This window comes from Peromyscus eremicus, chromosome 2 (assembly GCF_949786415.1).
Source record: "Peromyscus eremicus chromosome 2, PerEre_H2_v1, whole genome shotgun sequence".
Taxonomy (NCBI): domain Eukaryota; kingdom Metazoa; phylum Chordata; class Mammalia; order Rodentia; family Cricetidae; genus Peromyscus; species Peromyscus eremicus.
The window spans coordinates 160,113,785-160,135,767 of NC_081417.1; the positions used below are offsets into that span (position 1 = coordinate 160,113,785).

The 21,983-nt window shown below is 48.2% G+C and overlaps 1 long non-coding RNA gene across 1 annotated transcript in view; it reads right to left on the bottom strand.

Moving 5' to 3' along the window:
- LOC131904344 (uncharacterized) overlaps positions 1-21,983 on the bottom strand; it is a 206,915-nt gene that overhangs the window by 60,193 nt on the left and 124,739 nt on the right. The window contains exon 2 of the long non-coding RNA XR_009377732.1: positions 6,608-6,743. This is a non-coding gene — a long non-coding RNA (uncharacterized LOC131904344). The remainder of the gene's footprint in view (positions 1-6,607; positions 6,744-21,983) is intronic.

Below are 21,983 nucleotides of genomic sequence, written 5' to 3' on the forward strand. Positions count from 1 at the left end.
CTCCCTTTATATCATCTCCCTATTCCTCCCATGACCCAGTTCCAAGTCTCAGCTGTGCCAGCAATGGAGAGTAAATATCTACCACACAGGATAACCAGGATAACTGAAGCCCAGGCAACATGGTGACCACAAAATTCTCAGACACATAGCAGCTCTCACTCCCAGACCCCAGGAGGGGGAAAAGTAAGGTCAGCAGACACTCTAAACCTGGATAATAAGCTACCAGAGAGAGGATCCTTCAGTGACAAGCACTTGCTGCTCTTGCAGAAGACCAGAGTTTGGTTCCCAACACCCACATCTAGCAGCTCACAACTGCCTACAACTTTAGCTCTAGGGAATCTATGGGCTCTGGTCTTCCAGGGCACTACACTCATGTGCACAAACCCACATACAGATTCTCACGCATGCACATAATTGAAAATAATAAAAATGATCTTGTAAATAGAATAAGTCATTCAATGCTTGCTTTGATCTCCAGCACCCACATAAAACACCAGGCATGGCCACACACATCTGTAACCCCAGGGCGGAGAGAGAGAACAGAAGGATTGTGCGGCTCACTGCCATATCATATGGAAACAACTGGCTTTGTTTCTGCACATTGTCGAACATGGCATTCTTCCTCTACACCCAACACCCTGAAGTCCCCAGTGTCCAGACACCAGACAGAGCCTTATAGCTCAGAAGACATAAAGTGTCCAACCACCTATGTGCTGGATACACAGATACATCGAAGAGTACACTCCTCCCCTAAGAAGGGCACAGGTGAAGTCTGAGGGCAGCAGGAGGAGGGAGTACTTCCCTCTGGCTGATGATCAGGGCCTGATCCTGGAAGACTCAAAAGTCATGTGGCCATGACACAGGAAGAAACAAGATCTGCGTGAGGGACACTGTCAGTGCATGGTGAGTCTACAGGAAGTAACAGGGACCAAACACGACGCTTGACTGAGAGCAGAAACTGTATCTGTCAAATGTACACAGTGGCGCAGGCGGGCTGCTGGCCCCCCGGAGCCTCGCCTCATGGCTTCCTTGTTTTATTAGCCAGGTTCTCTCCTTATCTGTTCATTGCTGTTTCCCAAACTTGATTTGGGCACCAGACCTGTTTAGGCTGGCTACTGTGAGCATTTCCCATCATCTGCAAGCAAGATACCTATTTATCTTATGGCTGGGAACAGAGCTGAAGGGATCTGGCTCTGCTGCGAGGCGGTTATTTCATGCCCTGTTAATTCCTAATGCAGTAACTACAATATCATTTCTACTCTTGAAAGAGGTCCTTTTTTTCTTCTTTTTTAATATGTGGCCTAAGTGCTCAAATAAAGAACATCATTCTAATGAGGACGAGTCCCCAAACCTAACCTCATTACGGCCACTGCTGTGCCAACACCGCCTTCTAGCTTGAAGGTGCTTAATGGAGAAATGAGAGACACTGGGTTCTTTCCAGGCAGCACAACACATCAGCAAAATGTTCACATCCGAAAATGACAGTCAGAGGAAATGGACTGGCATTTCCAGCCAGGGCTGGTGCAGGTCGGGACCTCCTTTCATCACAGAATGACGGGTTCTGTAGGAAGCAGGGCTGGGTCGGGTCTCCCACTGTGCCGGCAGGCAGCCTCAATACCAGACCCATTCACTGGCCCCAAAGGCAGACTGTCTTCACCAAAGGACATCTTAAGATCGGAGCAGAGGGGCCTGTAGTAGAACTCTGTCCTCTAAGCACAGCAGCCATTGTTGTCTTCACCAGAGAAGCTGAGACTATTTGAATGTCACCCTTAAGATCAGGCCTGCTGAAGTTAGAAGGGGGAATGTGGGGTGTGTGTGTGTGTGTGTGTGTGTGTGTGTGTGTGTGTGTGTGTGTGTGTCACGAGACCCTCACCTTAGAGCTAGCAGTGCCCCTGCACCTCTGCCCCAGCTGTAGGTAATTCTTCCCTAAGGGCCTGTGGCCTTGTGGCAGGCTAACTGGGGAGGGGCTGCAGCTGTGCTGCTGGGGGAACGTCATCATCCATGACTCCCTAGTGGCCTGGCCGCTTTGGGGTAACCTGGACTCATCTAAGCACCCCTTGCCCCTGCCCTGTCAGTAAGCACAACAAACTCTTTAGTTCCCCCCATGTCGGGAATTGGTAGAATTCTATCCCTGACTCTCCATCTGGGCAGCAGGGGGATGGAGTTGGGGGGTGAGGGGGAGTGGCTGTTTACACCTGCCCATGAAAAGGCTCATGCAATAGTCCAGGCACCAGGAAGCAGATATCCAGTTTGGCCAGGGCTGGGAAAAATACCCACATGCCACCAATCCAGTCATTTGCTGGGGACAGTTCCATGGACTGTTTCTCAACAGACTGTCATTGCCCATGTATTTCCTAACCTTTATCTGTCACCTGAATAGCTTTACCTCCATCTGTGCTGTGCCCTAAAACCAGGTCTGCCTTCAATGTCACCTACATTTTCCCCACCGGACCCTGGAATTCTTCCAGCACACATTAAAACCCTAAGATTTTGTCTCCTCCTGAGACTAGGGACCACACACCCTTCTTTGCACCCCTGCACCCCTCAGTACCTGTCACAATGCTAGTGGGTGATAAGCACCCAGTAAGTGGCTGAAGGGTGGACCACACACGCTGACCAGCATGAGCTGAGCTGACAGGAAAACCTAAGGTCACCCTGAGTGCCAGGGACAACAGTGGAGAACGCTCAGGCTCCAGTCCCTTTCTCTGAAGGTCTGACCTCTCCATCTACAGCACAGGTATGACACTATGTGTTCTGCACAGATGTCTTTAGGAGAACCAGACAAAGCCAGTACGCCTTGTTCACGGGAGATTTGTAAACTCGTGATTGTCTACACACTGAGGGTACAGCTCCCGTCTCCCTGGAGACCCGGCAGTGAAGGAATGGAGAAACGGAGAGCTGAGAGCTGGCTGGCCATGGAACGCGCCAGGAGTCTGAGAAGTGTGATTAGACATAAAATGGCCTGTCAACATTGGGGGCCAGAGAAAAAGGGACATAGACTTGGGAAGGAATCTTCCAGAAAGGCTCTCTGGCTGATTGCTACTGTCACCTGACAAGCGTGAATGTGGCTGTGGGAATTCTTAAGGCGTAGTGATCTTTAGAGCAGTCCCTTCCCCGGGGCAACACCAGATCAGCAGACAGGAGTCAGCTCGGGGGCAGGACCCACTTCAAATGTGCTGAGGCCTCATTTGTGAGAGGCTGACATCTCAGTCCCCTTCCCTCTCCTCCCACCAGCTCTGTCATCCCTGGAAACTTACTGAGCAGGCTTCTCCTTGGCTCCCAGACGTGAAGGCTGATTTCGAACTAACAGCTAGTCAGCTTCAAAAGCTGCTGTCCACACTCTTTCCCCCGCCCTCACCCTGTGCCCCGCCCACAGCCTGTGCCCAGCTCAGGAAATCAATGTGTGTGATGGCCCCAGCCCCCAAGAACAAAAGCAGCCAGAACTGAGCATTCCTTCTGCCTGCTGGAAGTTTTCCTGGCCTCGGGGAAGGCTTATAGCAACTGATATGTTAAATGATAGACCCAGATGTCTTAATAGTGCCCTTGAATGGAGGAAACCCATGAGGATACTAAAGAATTCACAACTCTAAAACCCTGGCTGTCCATCCAGCAGGAGGGTAGCTGGAGGGGACTAGCGCTTGGGTGACACAGGTGCTAGACACAGGACCTGCCTGATGAATCCACAGGGAGGAAATGGATTTCTGACCTTGAAGCCTAGTATATGGCGCCACTGCTGCTGGTGAAGACTACCCACTGGGCTTCCCAGCCCTGCTGCAGATCACAGCTAACATAGGAGCACCACTAATGGTTAATATTGCCAAAAGGCCATTCCTCTGGGCTATTTAAAATTCTGTAACCGTGGAAAGGCAATTACTTCAATGAGAAGGAGCCCATTCCCATGAATAAGAGGGGAAAAACTCGAATTCAAATTGCATACACTACCATCTTCTGAGGACCAGCATGCCGGAGGGTGTAGGGGAAGTAGTCATTTCCAGTGCTGGTGGGCATGTAATTAGAACAGTCACTCAAGAGCAATTTGGCATTGTCTAGCAAAACTAAAACTCTCACACCCAGCAATTCCTGGTCCAGACTGCTTAGTGCCCAAGAAGACCTGTGTAAGGATGCTTACTCAGGCAGTAATGGTAAAGCTAAAAGTCTGGAAGGTCTCACAGTCAAGGGGACCAGCTTAGTATGTATCCAGAGGAATATGATGGAACCATCCAAATATGATCAGAAAACAACATAGGTCCAGTTTATCTGGAGATATTAAGATAAACTGAAACAACATGTCAATTATTCACACACACACACACACACACACACACACACACACACACACACACTCAACCGTCCCCCAACTTCCAAGAATTCATTTCACACCCTACCTAGCCCAAGAAGCATCTCTGGCCACTGCAGCCCATTCTGGACTCCTGGGGACACTTATCCTAAATGCTCAGCCTGTCACACTTCTCTGCACTGTTAATGAGCAGTGTGTGCAAACATGGCCACCTTCTTGCTCTACCTGAGTCTGTGGGCGGTGACCACACCTCCCTCTTCCTCTGTAGGGAGCACACAAAAGCTGGGACACAGCCCGTACTTGTTGCCTGGTTCAGTGGGATAACACTCCAAGTGCCACGAGAAAGACCAGCCACCAAGAAACACAGCTGCAGGTGGCCTCCCTCTCTCCAAAACCAGAAACAAAGGCAATCATTGACCAAGGCATTGCCATGGAGGCCTCCCGGTCCCACCACTCACACAGCTGCTCATAGGGCCAGCTGCTCATAGGCGACCCAGAGAGAAAATCTCCAGCTCCAGCTCATGGCCAGCAGGTCACTGATGGCCCCTCTCTGATCTGCATGTGGCCCCCTCTTCCACATCCGAGGAACCTAGTCTGTAGGCTGCAAGGCTGAGCACCACAAATAACTCCCAACATAAATATGGCCTAAAAATAGCCATAAATCATTCTCATTCCAAATGGTGACAATTCTAATTTATAACAAGAGGGAAGAAAATGAACACGGTGGCTTTTTTTTTCCCTGGCTTCCAAGCTACTGCTGAGGACGAATTCCACCCCGCTGTTACTTACAACCAGGAGTTCCTGATTTACGTATTACTAAAGATGAAATATACCATGGGCCTCCAGGCACGGAGGCTGCTTGCTGAGGTTTAGTGTGAATTCCTGCAGGCTCTCTATGTCCTGCATAAGCAGCTTCCTTTCTCTTGGTCCCCACCCAAGCTTTCTCTCTCTTTCTCTCACTACCTATTCTTCCATTGTGGGGTGATAAGAGCCCTCCCCCCACCCCAGAGGGCAAGCCCCAACTCTCTGGGCTCCCTGCAAGAAGGGCTAATGTCTGTGTATTAGCAGGACCTGGTCACAATGCTGGAGATGGTTCTTTCCAGTGGCACGTTCGGGTAATCTGCACATTAATGTTCCATGCAGTCAATTAAACTGCACACGAGGCAGAGGAGAGGGAACTGGAATTTCTCATACCGCGGCTTTTCTTATTCATCACCATAAAACAATTCTTATTGGTATATTAAAAAAAAAAAGCACATACACATAAAACGAAAGTTATCTCTCTCCATGGGGTAATATAATAAAAGCCATTTGATGCTATTTTTGGCAGCCATAAAAGCACATAATTAATACAGGGAAAAAAACCATCGTGACAAAGTGTGTCACAAAACCCGTCAGTGCCCAAGGGCAATCCTCAGAACTCAAGTGTGCTCACAGTCCCCGCTGCCCACTGAGACGCGCCAGACACTCAACATGACAGTAGCTAGGACGCTAGCCTTCCCCTCTCTGAAATGCCAGCCGAATCGTGGGAGGCTTCCGAGATCTCGCCCGTGGTATCCCTGGCCACATCCCTTTGAGGGTGGCAGGTAAGACCCTTGGTGGGACTGGTAAGGGATGTGAAAGAGCTGGTACTGGCTAATCGGCAGGTCCTGCGGGACACCTGGTCGGGACCCTCTGAAGGGAAGGGACTTCTCTCAGGTTGCCCCTGGCTCAGAGCCAGAATAGCAAAGTTGCATCCAGGAAACCCAGAGTTGAGTTTGGTCCAGATCCTGAGCCATCCCTACAGATCCCCCTCCACTCCAGCACTGCAAGAACCTTGCTCACCCGAGAATCCACCTCATTATCTTTAACCTCTGTTGAAGTTAAAACACCCGCAGGGAGATGAAATATTAGTCAGCATGGGGAGAGTTGCCCAGCCCTGAAGGGCATTACCAGTTGACCAAAGCACCTTGAGAGGGCACTTCCTCATGATGACACCCGTCTTCCCCAGACCTGCACCCCAGCACAACCCCAAAGCACCCAGAAACACATATGATAAACGTAGTAGAGGAACCCACAGGCACCTCGCCAGTCCCCATCCGTACATCAGTGACCCCCTAGGTAGGGCACTTTGGCCACGGTCAACTCCAAAGAAATGGAAGAGAAACTCTCAGGTGAGAAGGCCAATGCCAACGGCAGGAACTTGACAAGACAAACAAAAATTCCCTTGACAGTGGTGACTGGCCTCGGATCACTCGCAAGCAATTCCAAATTCTCTGTGGCGGCCCAGAAATGACATTTGGGGACAGGAGAGCCTTTCCCGCCCTTTACCTCCACTCCCTGGACTTTGAGCTTCATGTGGTCCTCTCTGGTCGTTTTCCCATCTTTCCTCTTCTTCCAACAGTACCCGTCCTTCCTGTACTTCACTTTCTTCCTGTTGTAGAGTATCATGGAGCCATTCTGCGGTCTGCAAGCGACAAATGGTTAAGTTACTGAGAGAACTAAGCAGAAGGGAAATTTATGAAGAAAGATACCGCAGACCAGTGAAAGTCTCTACAGAAAAGCAATATTCCACATTTGCTGGGACATAATTTTTCACCTTTTATTGCAGCTCCCTGGATTAACCGTGTTTTACGGCCAGCCAAAATTTGCTTGTGGATTTGGTACCTAATGAATTAAATGTGTCAATGATAGGCTTAAAAAACAACCCCTTAGTAATTTCCACAAACTAATCAGGATATACGAGGCAGGGGGCCGGAGCTCAGTAGCAAAAAAGTAGGCAAAAGAGAGAGAGAGAGGGAAAAAAAGTGAAAAGAGCCAGGGGTGTTTGGCAGCCCTGTAATATCTTATCTCTTATAGAAGGATTTTCTACACATCTTTTAATCCATCAGCCAGCATTAGGGAATAAATAAGTTTAACGCAGACGCTAGATGACTATGTTCAAAGCAGACCAATAGAAAGCCTGGGTGCTGAGGCCAACCACTCTTGATTCATTGCTCGCATTTAGATTACCACTGGATACAGACCGAGCATCACAGTCCTTCTTCTCTGGCAAGCAAAGTACCTGATTCCTCCCCATTTGGGCTTCAGCTGTCAGATGTCTTAGATGCACTAGGACCCCTCATCTGTTCTGTCTGTGACTACAGCAGCTTAGGGAAACGGCAGCCCATTTTGTTTAACAGGAACAAGCATGGCTGAGGACGTGGCTCAATGAAGTGTCTGCCCTGCAAACGTGAGGACCTGTGTTTGGATCCTGGCACCCATGCAATAAACTGGGCATAGCATTGTACGCCTCTATCCCAGCACTTAGAGTCAGGAAGATCAGATGTTCCAGGTCATTCTTGGCTACATAATGTGTTCAGTGCCCACCCGGGATACACAAGACCTGTGTCAGAAAACAAAACAAAACAAGCCATAAAAAGTGTCAAACAAACAGAACATTATGTTTTCCAAAGAAGAAGCATACTTCAGCCACAGAAAGCAGAGCAGTGGCGTGTGTGTGTGTGTGTGTGTGTGTGTGTGTGTGTGTATCTGTGTATCTGTGTGTCTGTGTGTCTGTCTGTGTGTGTCTGTGTGTCTGTGTGTATCTGCGTGTCTGTGTGTCTGTCTGTGTGTGTCTGTGCGTCTATGTGTGTGTGTCTCTCTCTCTCTGTGTCTCTGTGTATGTGTGTGTGTGTGTGTGTGTGTGTGTGTGTGTGTGTGTGTGTCTGTGTCTGTGTCTGTGTCTGTGTATGAAGGTGCTGTGGTCACATATCTTGGGTAGGAATTTACAAAGAGAGAAAGAATTAAGGCCCTCCCCTAGCTGCCAGCAGGTGCTATAGTAAGTCATTCCCAGAATAAAGTTGCAGCAGGTGCAGATGTGGGCAGATCCAGCCCTGAAGCTAGCGCACTCACCCAGGGGCTGGCTTTGTGCTGCCTGCACCTGTCCACTAGGCACAGAAAGGCTTGCCTGTGGCTCTGTGTGTACACGTGTCAGAGCCAGATGAGGGAGCGCTGCACAGTCGTGGGGCTGTTAGAGCAGCTTTGGATGTACCTTGGCTTATCGCTTCTCCAGTACAGTAGAGGTGGGGAGAAGAAACATGCCCATCCATCCTCCTGCTGCTTGGGGAGAGCCTCCCGCCCCCCAACTTCGCTTTCTCTGTTGAACAATGGACCGTTTCACCATCCAGGACTGAACACTGGCTATTGATGGCTTAATCTTCCATTGTCTAGAGGGTAAAAAGAAAACCCAACCCTCCCGGGTGGCTGCAGCTAATTGTGGTTCCCACCCAGCCCGACTGTGTCATCTGGCAGCCACAGGAAGACTAAAGAGCAATTCCATGGGAAATTATAGACTTTCGGTGGTGCCTCCCTACACTACATTGTTCCCTGATCAGGGTGCAATTGGTTTGTCACTGTTGGTTTCCTCCCTCAGCCTGCACCAACTAAAACAATCCCAGGAAACAGCTTCACCCACTATTCACACACTATCACCTGACGGTATCTACGGTGCCTACAGGTCTGCACTGGAAACCCCCACAGTCGGTCTCCATCTCTTCATGGGAAGGTGACTTGTGTGTGTGGGGGGGGGGGTTGTCACTGGCCTCCTTTAGCCCCAGCAGCTCTGGCCACTTGCACTGTAACCTCAGACCACTGCGAACCCTCCCAGTTCCTCAAACACCCAGCAAAAGGTCCCCAAACCTGAGCTCCCATCGCTAAGGCCACTGCCTGGGGGTGGGAGGTGCAAAGGATTATGTTGGGGCAAGCAAATGGACTCTGTGTCCCTGTCCTCTCACGGAGGGGGTGGGGGTGGGTGAAGACACACATGGAAACACAGCCAGGATACCCCTGGTCAAAAAACAAAGGTTACCTTCTGAAGAAGACCTCAGGAAAAACCACCCAGCCTCCAGGGACCAAGAAACGACCCGCGACTTGTTCCATCCCTGCTATGGTTAAGGATACTTAGCACCTGTACCTATATGGTAAACGGTCCCCAGAGAGAGGGGACTCCCTCAAATGCTGTCATATGCAGTTCTTATAACTCATCTTCTGTTGACCTCACCTTAAAATTCTGAGAGTGGCCCCGTCATTTGTCACCGTAACAGGACACCATCCAGGGAGCTTCAGTGTTCAACTCAAAGGACCTCAATGAATGAAATTGTCAGCTCATTTCACAGTAATGAGAGCCAAGCAGTGTGCAACCCTCTAGTCTGGTTCTGTTTGAGTTTGCTCTGCTCGGTGTGATGTGGAGGCCCCACCGCATTCCCAGGCCCTGACAGCAATAAAGGGGAAATGGCCCTGCTACAGACCGAGTCTGACAGGTTGTGACGCCATCCCTGCTGCAAACACAGCAAGTCTGAACCTGTGGGAAGGGGTCCCAAGAAGGAGGGAGGGTCCAGGAAGTGGTCTTTAGGATGGAGGAGAAGAGCTAGGCCACAGGGGCTGACATGGAAGGGCCTCCATTTACTAACTGACCACTTAAGGCTGAGCAGGCCTGAGCAGAGCAGGGAGGCAGGAACGGAAATGCAGATGGAGGACATGGACCGTGTGGACAGAGCCAGCAACCTAACAATCCCAGCCTTCTCTGTCCTGGTCATTCACATGTACCTGCTGCTGGCAGAGAATATCACATCTACACCCATCTATCATCTGTATAGTTCTCACCTGCACACCAACTCTGTGAGGGAGGCATTGCCAACATGCCCAGATAACCAGCCTTTTGTGCTACAGTGTCTGGCAAATCTGTGGATGCCAGAGAAGCTGAGGCTGCAAGATATGCGGAGACTGAATCCTGATCTGCTCTCCTGGCTGGGATTGGTAGTCCTGAAGCACCCTGAGCATGGGACCAGGGGTCAAGAGGGTGGAGGCCAGGCTTCCTCTCTTGTAGTTGGGCAAATCCCAAGCTGCGCATGTTTCCTCTGTGGAATCTGGCGGTAACTCTAGAGCTATTCCAGTATTTCCTTCCTAGGACTGGGGTAACCCAGACTTGCCCTCCCACAGCTAAGGTAAGTAGGGGTGTTCAAGGTTTCTCCTCCTGTTACTAGGGTAACTCTGGGTTTGTCCCAGGTCCCACCCCTAGCTAAGGTAACTCTGGCTCCTCATTCTCCCCTCTGGAGTTGGCACAATGGAAACCTGCTGAGGAACAAGTCCTTTCCACTCATCCTTTGCCTCCTTCACCTCCGCTCTCCCCTACTGCTGCTTCCTGGGGTCGGCTGTGACACAATCTTGGGCTAGACTCTAATCTTCCTCCCAGGATCTCCTCTGGGACAACTAAGCCAAGACAGGCAGTCTGAGAGCCCCGGGGACGCTCCCGAGGTCCCCGCTGCACTTCACTGGTGCAGAAGAGCTACAGCAGAGAGTGTGGCCATGGGGAGCTTTGTTCTAGGCAGGAGGCCGCTGCCCAAGGAACCCTTTCATCTAAGAAACTAACAGTTATGAACATCAGTTACACTCCACACAGTGGTGAAAAAAGTCCTTGGAGTAGAGGAAAGCGTCACAAATGAAAAGATCTACATATATGTGGTATAGGTGGCTGAGTGGGTGTGCCAGTGGGTAGGTAATAGGAAGAAGCTAGAGATTCCACAGTGTGATGGTGTGAAGAACATCGCCAACAGGCTCAGATGTTTGAACACTAGGCTGCCCATTGGTGCCACTGTTGGTGTTGGCTTAGGACTGCTTAGGTGCAGTCACACTTTGAAAAGCTGCAAGTGAGCTTCAAGGTGGCAAAGCCACACCACATTCCCAGTCCGACCTCTCTGTTTCTTGCTTGTGGTTCAAGATGTGAGTCCTCAGCTTCTTTCTGCTCTGGCTGCCATGCTGCTGCCTGCTGCAATGCTGCCTGCTGCAATGCTGCTGCCTGCTGCTGCCTGCTGCTGCAATGCTGCCTGCTGCTGCCTGCTTCCTGCTGTAATGCTGCTGCCTGCTGCCTGCTGCAATGCTGCTGCTTGCTGCCTGCTGTAATGCTGCTGCCTGCTGCAATGCTGCTGCAATGCTGCAATGTTGCTGCCTGCTGCTGCCTGCTGCCTGCTGCAATGCTACTGCCTGCTGCCTGCTGTAATGCTGCAATGATGTCTGCTGCAATGCTACTGCCTGCTGCCTGCTGTAATGCTGCAATGATGTCTGCTGCAATGCTACTGCCTGCTGCCTGCTGTAATGCTGCAATGCTGCTGCCTGCTGCAATGCTGCAATGCTGCAATGCTGCAATGCTGCAATACTGCTGCTTGCTGCCTGCTGCCCTTCACAATGGACTCTAATCCTCTGGAACTATGAGCCAAATAAACCCTTCCTTCTACAAGTTGCTTTGGTCATGGTGTTTTCTCACAACAGAAAACTAATACAGACACATGTTTAAGGTAAATAGATGATAGATGACAGATGATAGCTGAAGACAGATGGATGATAGATTGACAGCTCAATAGATAGATGATAAATAGATCAATAGGTAGATAGACAGATGATAGCTAAAGATAGATGATAGATAGACAGATAGGTAGATGATAGATTGATAGATGATAGATGGATAAATGGATAGAGAGGATAGCTGACCATAGATGATAGATTATTGATAGACAGATACATACACATGAAAGACAGATATCTGAAAACAAATGATATAATGATAAAAGAACTTCCATCTACGATAAAGAAGGAATATTTAAATAAAATTTAAATATAGGAAAGAATTTAATTAGAAATACTAATTTCTCCAATCTAAAGAGAACTGCAAAGTCTTCTAAAACACATCAAAGAAGGTTTTGATACATACAAAAATGTGGCATGCCTCCACTAGGGTGAAATAAGATCATAAAATAAATGATCTTATTTGAGTTAATTTCTGTCAATGAGAACATCATTGGGTTTTTTTTTCTAATATAGAATATTTTCTTATAAAATTACTTAGGGGCTGGAGAGATGGCTCCCTTGTTAAAGGTGCTTACACCTCTTTTAGAAGACCCAGGTTCAATTCCCAGGACCTATGTGGCAGCTCACAACCACCTGCAACTCGAGTTCCAGGGGATCTGACGCCCTCTTCTGACCACTGAGGGTACTGCATGCACATGGTGCATGGACATATACTCATCCACGCACAGACACATAAAATCAGAATAAATATTATTATTTACAAGACATAAATATTAAGAAGAGCCAGATAAACCCCAGTGAAGAAGCCAAGAGACAGGCCTGGTGGTGCGGGCTGTAATCCCAGCTATTTTGGAGGCTGAGGCAGGAGGCTTGAACGTTTAAGAGTTGCCTAGTGAATTCAAGGCCGGCTTGGAAACTTGGTGAGATATTGTCTCAAAATAATTAGAAAAACAAGGGGCTGTGAAGATGACCCAGTCATAAAAGGGTCTGTCACCCAAACATGATCACTTGAAACGGGATCCCAGACCCTTGTAAGAAGTTGGGGTGGCCATGCACTTCCGTAACGCCAGCACTGGGGGAGGGAAAGAATAGTGTAGAGACAGGTGGAGCTCACTGGCCAGCCAGCCTAGGCAAACCAGTGAGCTTCAAGTTCCGTGAGAGACTCTGCTCAATAGACAAGTAAATTTGAGGAAAAACACTGGGTGGCGACCTAGGGCCTACACATGCATGTGCACCCATGTGAAGGTATACCCCCACACACATGCCCACACCTATACTAATAAATAAACATATTATACACACATACCACACAAGCAAAACAATAAGTAAAAAGAAAGTTGGTGATATTATTTAGCTCAGTGGCTGCTACCTAGTAGGTGCAAGGCCCTAGGATCTACCCCCAGGAACACACATACATATACATACAACACACACATACACACACACACACACACACACACACACACACACACACACACACATAAGATAAAGGCTAGCTGTACCATCTACTGACCCATACTGTAAAGCCTCTATACTTTAAAATATATGAGTCTGGTAAATGAATATTGACCAGTAGAACAGAATAGACATTCCTGCTTCCATATACAAGTTTAACTTACACAATAAATGAGCTATATCAAGTCAGTGGGAAAAGGGACCAACGTTTTAATATGCAATATTACAATCACCAGAGAGGAACTAGAAAGAGATGCCATTGAGACTACCTTTCTCCCACTAACACACCACCCTAAGCAGACCGGTAACTTTCCATGTAATAAATAAACAACAGTACTGGAGAAGAAAATATAGGCGATTCCTCTACTACCAAAATGAGTGACACTTTCCGAACCATGATTCAAGACTCAGTAAAGACCCCTGTGAGCTGGCTACATCGGATTCCCTAAGGCAAAGACACTAGATCTCTTTCCACAGTGGCTGATCCATCTCACACCCCACCAGCGATGCACGGGAGGCCCTGACATCCTCTCGTCCTCCCCAACTCCGTCTTCTGGACTGAAGCCACCCTGTGGGTGTGTGGTAGTTTTAATTTGCATTTCCCTAATGACTACTGATGCTAACCATCCTTTCATGTCCTTATTAGCTATTCCTATAATTTCTTGGGTAAATGTCTATTTGAATCTTTAGCCCGTTTTCGATTAAATTGCTTGACTTCTTTGAGTTGTCAGAAGCCTTTACATAAAGTCCTAATGGAACTATTTTATCACACACTTTCTCCAAGCCCATGATTTGAGTTTTCTTAATGGTTTCTTTGACATTTTTGATGAAAATCCAGGTTATCCGTTTTCTCCTTTTTACAAATTTTCAGAGATGAAGGAAGTCGTTGTTTGGTCCAAGGCCATAAAAGTCTCCTCACGTTTTCTTCTAGGAGTTTCATATTTTTAGTTCTTTCCTTCAGGCCTGGGACGTGGTAGTTTTTGATATGGTGATGCAAGGGTCTCAGCTGATTTTTGCTGTGCTGATGTCTGAGGGTCTCAGCCCCATCTTCTAGACTGAAAACGTCTATCCTACCTCCCAACCCATCCACTGAATGACTTTTGCATTTTTGTTGAAAATAAATGAAGTATAAACATAAGGTTTTATTCTTGAACTTCATATACTGCTCTGTTCCCTGTCGTATGCCAATCATCTCGATTGCTGCAGTTTTGAAGTCAGGGACCCCAAGTCCTCTAACTACCTCTTTTTAAAGTTGTTTTGGCTGTTCTAAGACCTTTGTATTTCCATATGAATTTCATGATTAACTTGATCATTTTAGGATTGGAGAGAAGGATTCAAGGGTTTTTTCTTTGTTTTAGGTTGCTTTTTTAATGTGTATGTTTGAGTGCCTGCATAGATGCATAAAATCACCATTGGCGTGTCAGTGCAGTGGCTGCGGAGCCTGGAAGAGGCACTGAATCCCCTGAAGCTGGAGTCACACACAGTTATGCCACCTGGAGTGGGTGCTGGGAACCGAACCCTGATCCTCTGCAAGAGTGGCAAGTGTCCTTAACCTCAGAACCATGTCTCCAGCCCCCCTGGGGGTTTGGATAGGATTGAATCAAGAAGTCAATTTGGATAGAATTGCTGTCCTGATAGTATTGAGTGTTTCAGCCATGTCCAATGATGTGGTTTTTAATTCCATTAACATGGAATGTTCTCTCCAACTATGTAAATCTGGGCTCTCCCTGAGTAAACTTTAGAGCTTGCAATGTACAGGTATTAAAACTTGTAAAGCAAATCCATGCTAATTAATTTATTCTATTTAATGTTCTTTGTGAATGGAATTGTTACCTTAATTTCACTTTAGGGTTGTTCATTTCTACTTCATAGATGCATAATTGACTTCTATATATTGATCTTTGTGAAGGTGACAACTGATCGCTAACTTGATAGGATTTGGGATCACCTTGGAGGCAAGCCTACAGGCACACCTGTGAGGGACAATCTAGATTAGGTTAGCCCCTGAGCATGCCTGGGAGGGATTAGTTAGAATAGCTTAATTGAAGTGGGAAGATGTTCCCTGGGCGTGGGACCTGTGCAGAATAAAAAGGAGAAAATGGAGCTTGATGGCTCTGTGAGTAAAGACACTTGCTGTGCAAGCTCTTGTGACCTGGGTCCCGTGCCCAGATTCCACATAAAGCGGAAGGAGAGAACTGACTCAGAGCTGCCCTCTTATCTTCACATGCTCACCATGTCACCCTGGTATGCACGCCTCTACAAAACACAATAATAATTATAAGTAAAATAAAGCCTAGGTTTCTTTTTAAGAGAAAAAAAGCTGGGCCCTGGCACCCATTGCTCTGTTTCCCGACTGTGGATGCCATGTGAGCAGCTGCCTCGAGTTCCTGCCTCTTTGACCTCGTGCCCTGATGGACTGTACCCGTGAGCTGTGAGCCCAAAGGACCCTTTCTTTTTAAATTGCTTTCACCAGGGTATTTTGTCACAGCAACAGGAAAGCTGGCTGTGACAACCATGTATGTACCAAGACCTTCTAAATTTCTTCTATTAGTTCCTGTAAAGTTTTTGTAGCTTATATAGGCTTTCTACATGTGGAATCAAGACACACACATGAGTAAAATGATATCATCTCTTCCTTTCTGCTATGGTTGCCTTTTAACTCATTTTCTTGCTTCGTTGACCTGGCTGGGTCCTTCAGTTCATTGGTCAGAAGTGGTGGGAACACCTTCCACTGTCCCCAGTTTTAAGGGGAATGCATTCTACTTTTCGTTTGGTTTGTTTTCTTTGCATTTCAGTACAGTATCAGCTATAACAACGATTTAAAATTCTGTGAAATGGGCTCAGGAAGCTACTTGATGATGTCCCCACTGACCAGCCTTGGGACAATTTGAGTATGAGTAAGAGTAACAAGTACAATGATTGGAATTCATTAAATATGTTTAATCTCTGGGTTCATTGTGATCATAAAATAAACAAGCAACAGCAACAAAATCCATAAACTTCTCACTGCTGGAGGACACCTATGACCTAAGACATCATTTTCCAAACCTAAAAAAAAAAAAACAGAAAGGCAGGGAGAGAATCACACGCGTCCCACCTTCCCTGTCACACGGCTCTCCTGAGTTATCAAATAGAGGAAAATTTTCTCTACAAAAGCCCTCCAGTCAATAAAAGAGATGGAGGAAGGGAGCAAGAGGCAGTCCCATCATCTGTAATCTCAAGTGCATTAGCAGAGCTGGTCGGGTGCAGAGCTGGTCAGGTGAGCACTCCAGGACACTCACCAGAGTCAGCCTGGCGCTAAGTGTCCCTCAGTGGGAGAACCTTCTACTACTGCGCAAACAAAAAAGACCTTGAAGAGAGAACATTACATTGGGTGGGTACATGTTGGGAAGAAGGGTCCAGGAGGAGTTGGAGAAATGGGGGATGGGTGGGTACTATCAAAATACATTTTATAGATGTATAAAATTCTCAAAGGATAAATAAAAATACTACTAAAATAAAAGACCTTAAAAGTCAGTCTCTTGACTCAGTTTCCATTTTCTCAGCCTCAGGGGACAGGAATATCCTAAATGATGCCATGGGGGAAACTGTCAACAAAATCCAGACCAGAAGAAACCACTAGAGGACAAAACGACCTGGCTTCTTCAGCCAGGTCTTCAAGAAACAGAGCAAGAGTGAGCTGGAGTCAGGACATACACATTACAACACGTCAAAACACATCCTTCAATTGAGGTGGTTATCCCTAAGGTGGGCATTGACCAGGCCAGATGGACTGTGTGTGCATGTACACATACATGTGTATACGTATGTTTGTGTATGTGTATATATGTGTATGCATATGGATGTGTATAGGTGTATATGTGTATGTGTATTAAGTGTGTGTATGTATGTCTATGTATAGATGTATGTGCATACATGTGTATACATGTGTGTGTATATGTATATGTGAGCTTATGTGTATATGAATATATATTTGTATGTGTGTGTTACATGTATGTAGTATATATGCATATCTATATATAATGTGTGTGGTATATATACATTACATATACATATGTATGGAATTTATAGGACAATTTGAATCTCAAACACTGACATTCTAAATAATAATAATTTTGAATTATTATTAACTTGAACTGATTATTGCAGTGCAGAAGTATTTTTAATACTTTTAGAGATACAGATTAAAGTATTTATTGATTAAATTGTGCGACATCCAAGCTGTACTTCACATAATGTCAGGGAGTGGGAGGGCTGGAGGACGTGAAGAGACCAGGCTGGCCAAGCACTGACCACAGCTGAAGGCAGGCCCAGGGACGGGGGAGCCTGTAGCTAGTTTGTCTACACTTGCAAATGTCTGCAATGTCCATAAGGAAGATGACTGTCATGAGACCTGGAGTAGACGGGCCCTCCTCAGCTCCTTCCTTACACACCTTGAATAAACACCTTGGCTTCCTGAGAACCTGATGTGAGCAAGGTGCCCAGCAGCTGCCCAGCATGTAACATACGTGCCCATGACTATTCCTAGTCACAAATTTGGTCCCTTTTCATGGGTTCACCCTCAGAAGCAATGACAGGAAGACAGAGGGAGTGAGGCAGTGATGCATCATGGGGATGTGCCTGGGACACTCACCGTGTGAGGAGCTATCCCTAAACAATGAGGCCATCACCTTAGGAAGGCAGAAGATGATTGACAGCTACTAACCAGAGGAAGGCCGTGTGCATGAGAGGTTTTGTACATACATATAAGGTGAAGAATTATGGAACCATCAGGAACTGAACCCAACACTAAGCTAAATCTATCAAAACTGTAGTGTGAAGCTGGGAAACGCTTAGTCAGCAAAGTGTTTGCCTGTAAGCATGAGGACCTGAGTTCCATCCCCAAGCAACCATGTAAAAAACAGGCATGGTAGCATGCGTCTGTAATCCTAGTGCTGGGGGTAGAGGGCAGAAAGATGGATCCCTAGAACTCACTAGTCAGCCAGTCTAGCCTCATCAGCGAGCTCCAGGATCTGTGAGAGGCCCTGCCTCTGCTCATGTGCTCATGTATGTGCACACACATACAAGCATGCACTGATACCCACTATCCAGACATGCTTTCCACTCTCCACCCTTAGACAGAAATCAATGCATCCCACACTGGTCTGGCTCATGACCCTCTCCTAGAACCCTCATTTTCTCTGTGTTCATCTGCAGAATCTCAAGAAACAGCCAGTGTCATCCAGACAGTGAGACCCGGCTGCTGCTGCTGCTGCTGCTGCTGCTGCTGCTGCTGCTGCTGCACTGGTCCATGAATTACAGGAACCATTCTCCTGGGCCATCCTGCAGCCCGATGCCCTGACTGCAGCACTCTGCATGCCACCGATCAGTTCTGGCTCTTACACCTTCCCTTCAAGCACAGATGTTCTTGCACACAGTAGGACTGTGAGCCACACCCGATGGCTGCTACACATCGTAAACATCCCCTTCCTCCAGCGAAATCCCAGACAAGTCTTGAGTGCCTCTGTCTTTCCCTTCTTTGCTCTGGGTCCCCCACTCCTGCCCCAGGCATGGAGGTGGGCCTAGTTATAGGAAAATGCAGCATGTGCATTTCCAACTGCCTGCAAGCTGTGACCCCATGCGTAAAGCAGATCCCCATGACAGGGACCAGACTGCAATACTATTCTCAAGGCCGGTGCTAAATCTCCACTCCATAGGGCAGTTAGAAAATGGAAAGTGCCACCCTTAATTGAGGCAGACGTACTTTATGTACCTGGGCCTCTCCTGATCTTTTCACCATGAATAGCCTGATTTACATGCACCATTAGAGGCAGGTGGCCTGGACCAAAATGTCAATGATAACCATGACACTAAGGAGAGCTGTCCCTGACTAAGCAGTTGTTCCAGGGGCCAGGGAAAGCCTTTACACCAACTTCCCATTTTAATCTCACAGTAACTTCAGGTTGGTGCCAATCTCCTCAGAAACATGGAGCCCACAGAAGGACAGAAATGGTCTCAAAGTCACACAGCCAGTAAGGTGAGGGCCGGGGACTCACGGCATCATACTTCTTTGTGGGGCCTGGCTACTAAGCACCAGCTACCTATTAATCTTCTTCCACCAAGGATTTTCTGGTCAGTGTGAAGAGGGGAAGCACTTCCCACAAAGGAAAGGCTGTCTGAGCCTGACTTCATATTGGTCCTGTGGTTCTTCCCTTTGTCACATGGGGAGAGGGACAGCGGGGTAAAGGACGTCTCCTCTGCTTATCTCCCTTGCACACAGACCCAGGGAGAGCCATGATGGATGGCTAGTGCATGCAGCAAGGTTGATAGAGCACCAGATGGAACCTCAAGAAGCCGTGGAGACAGCCCAGATCTCACAGGACACGGGGCTGGTTTATTAGCCTGCCACCAGGCATCTTCTCCCCGGCTTGTTTATAGAGTCCTTACGATTTGGGGGGTGGACAACCCAAAGCAAGCAGGCTGGTCACAAACATTCAGTGTCATCTCCTGCCTCCAAGTCATGGTCACTCCAGGATATTTGTAGAATGATGGGGGGAAGGGGACCATGAGGACTGGCCCAGGCTGCAATCCACCAGATATGAAAACCAATTGCTTTCTATAATAAATTCTAACTGGAGCCATAGAAATAACAAGGCTGAGGAGAAGGGAACGCCAATTTGCTTGATTTGATTAGCTCCTTCTTGGGCGGGCCAGCCCTGGCTTCTTTTCATTAAAATAAGGGCAAATTGAAAATCGTAAAAGAGGCTTTCTTATCAGAGAATGAAGGAACGACCCGGTAGATTCATAAGCTCCAAAGCCCGCCAAGGAGCCAGGCGACACCGAACAGCTCTGGCTCTTGACATCCGAGGTAAGCAGGTCCCAGGAAGCTGCTGCCTCAAACAGCTTCCTCTGGGAAGCATTCTTCATTTTTCTGAATCAAGGAAGAGAAAGCTGATCACATCAGCCGGCAGCTGGTGGTCTGCGTGGCCCAGTTTGTCTAATCGCCATGAACGCTTGTGAAGAGACCACGGAAGAGGAGGCCTTCCAAGCAGGGATGCCAGTGCCCTCTTTAGGGCCCAGGTGGCTTTGTAGGGAGAGGAAGCCAGGGTAGGCAGGCCTTTCAGGACTTCACAGTGGACGTCCATGTGTGTGTTTCCCAAGGGTACCAGGCAGGCTGCTAACCACAGCTCTGTTCATCTACTGATGTCAGAGGTCATGGGACAAAGGGGCTATGGGCTCTTGGGGATGGAAATGACCCAGGTCAGTCCAGAGTGGACCTGTGAGGACTCACTATTACCCCATTCCTGGAACTCTTACAGGCTCCTCTAAAAATCCTATCATGTCACCCGGTGATTTATTTGGTTAATATTTATTGGGCAGTTACTACACACCAGGCACGGATGCGGGGTACTCTGGGCGCCCCCGCCTTGTCTCTGCACAGCTGGCAGACTCGGGGTGCCTGAGGCCCACCTTGTTCACCTCAGGGACAAAGGTGGGCAGGAATTCCACAGCGACAGTATGAGCTGGCCCACTTGCTGACTGCTGGCAGTGGGTAGAGACAGGCAGCCTGGAGACTTGTCCCAGGACCCAGCATCTGGGCAGAAGTAAGGTAAAGGTGCCTGGACAGAGGCTTCCCACTGAGGTAGCGGCAAGTTTGAGGGACCTGAGGAAGGTGCGTGGCCTGGTGGAGGGCAGGCAGGAAGGGCAGGGCCTACAGTGGAAGATGAAGCCATGGAGCCAGCCAGGCCCAAGGGTGGGGTTAGTCCCAGCTGATGAAAGACCCAAATTAGCCAGGTGGCACGACCACAATCCCCAGGGAGGGAACAGCTAGGACTCTGGATTTTACTATGGGCACAACACAGCCCAAAAGCCCCAAATTGGCCCAACAGAGGCAGCTTTGGGTAGAGTAGGGGTTATGCCGTCTCCACACCGCGTCACAGAAGAGTAAACTAGTGGAGGAAGCCACTTCACAGAGGCAGGCTGGAAGCCCCTCCCCACCCAGGCACCACACCACAACAGAGCATGTGCAACGCAGAACCTGTGGCCTGAAGCTTAGGGCTTCCTCCTGTGCTCACTAGCCCACTGCCATTCCCGGGGTACTTTCTCTCTTTGCTGTCTATTGTAATCCATGCCTAACTCAGGAAGTGTGACTTTCCATTTCTTCCTGGTAGCTGCAGGGATCTGTCACCGACCCCACTACTTAAACTCTAGGAAATTGTCCTTGTGCTTCCCTTTTGGACCATTCCTAAATTCTTTTATTAAAGAAAGAGACTTAAGAATGCCAAAAGGGAGCCTCAGTTTCCCCAGCATCAATACTCAGGAAAAGTGATATTTGGGCAGAGACCTCGAAGAGAGAGGATAGGCACCCTCCAGATGATGGCGCCTCAAGGGGACCGGGGGGGGGGGGGGGGGAGGGCTTCGGCGGGCCTGGCTTCTGTCCACCCCTGTCATTGACATGGCAAAGAATTGAGAAGTATAATGGATGCTGGCCTTGGCCTGTCTGAGACAAGTTCTAAGGTAGCCTGGGTGGGCCTCGAAAGGGGAAGATCAGGCTAGCTCAGGCTGAGGATGAGCTTGAACCAGAAGGATCAGGTCTGGAGTGGCTGTGGTTACAGTGAGGCAGGGATTGGCCCGTAGGCCTCCAGTGCGCTAGGTCGCCATTCTTCTCTTCGACCTACATACACCCACTGCACAAAGTACATCTGTCTCAGCCATCTGCGGCCGGTTCTTCAGCCTCCCCACCCTGGCTGACTGGTAAACAGCAAGCACTCCATAAATGCTTGCCAAATAGGAAAATAATCAAGAAAGGAAAGGAACAGAATTCATCACTCTGTTTGAAGTATTTGGTCAAACAAAAGGAGGAGGGGATAAGATGGAAGACAAGAAATATCAGCCGTATCATTTCTGATTCAAATCTTCCATTCCCGCTGCT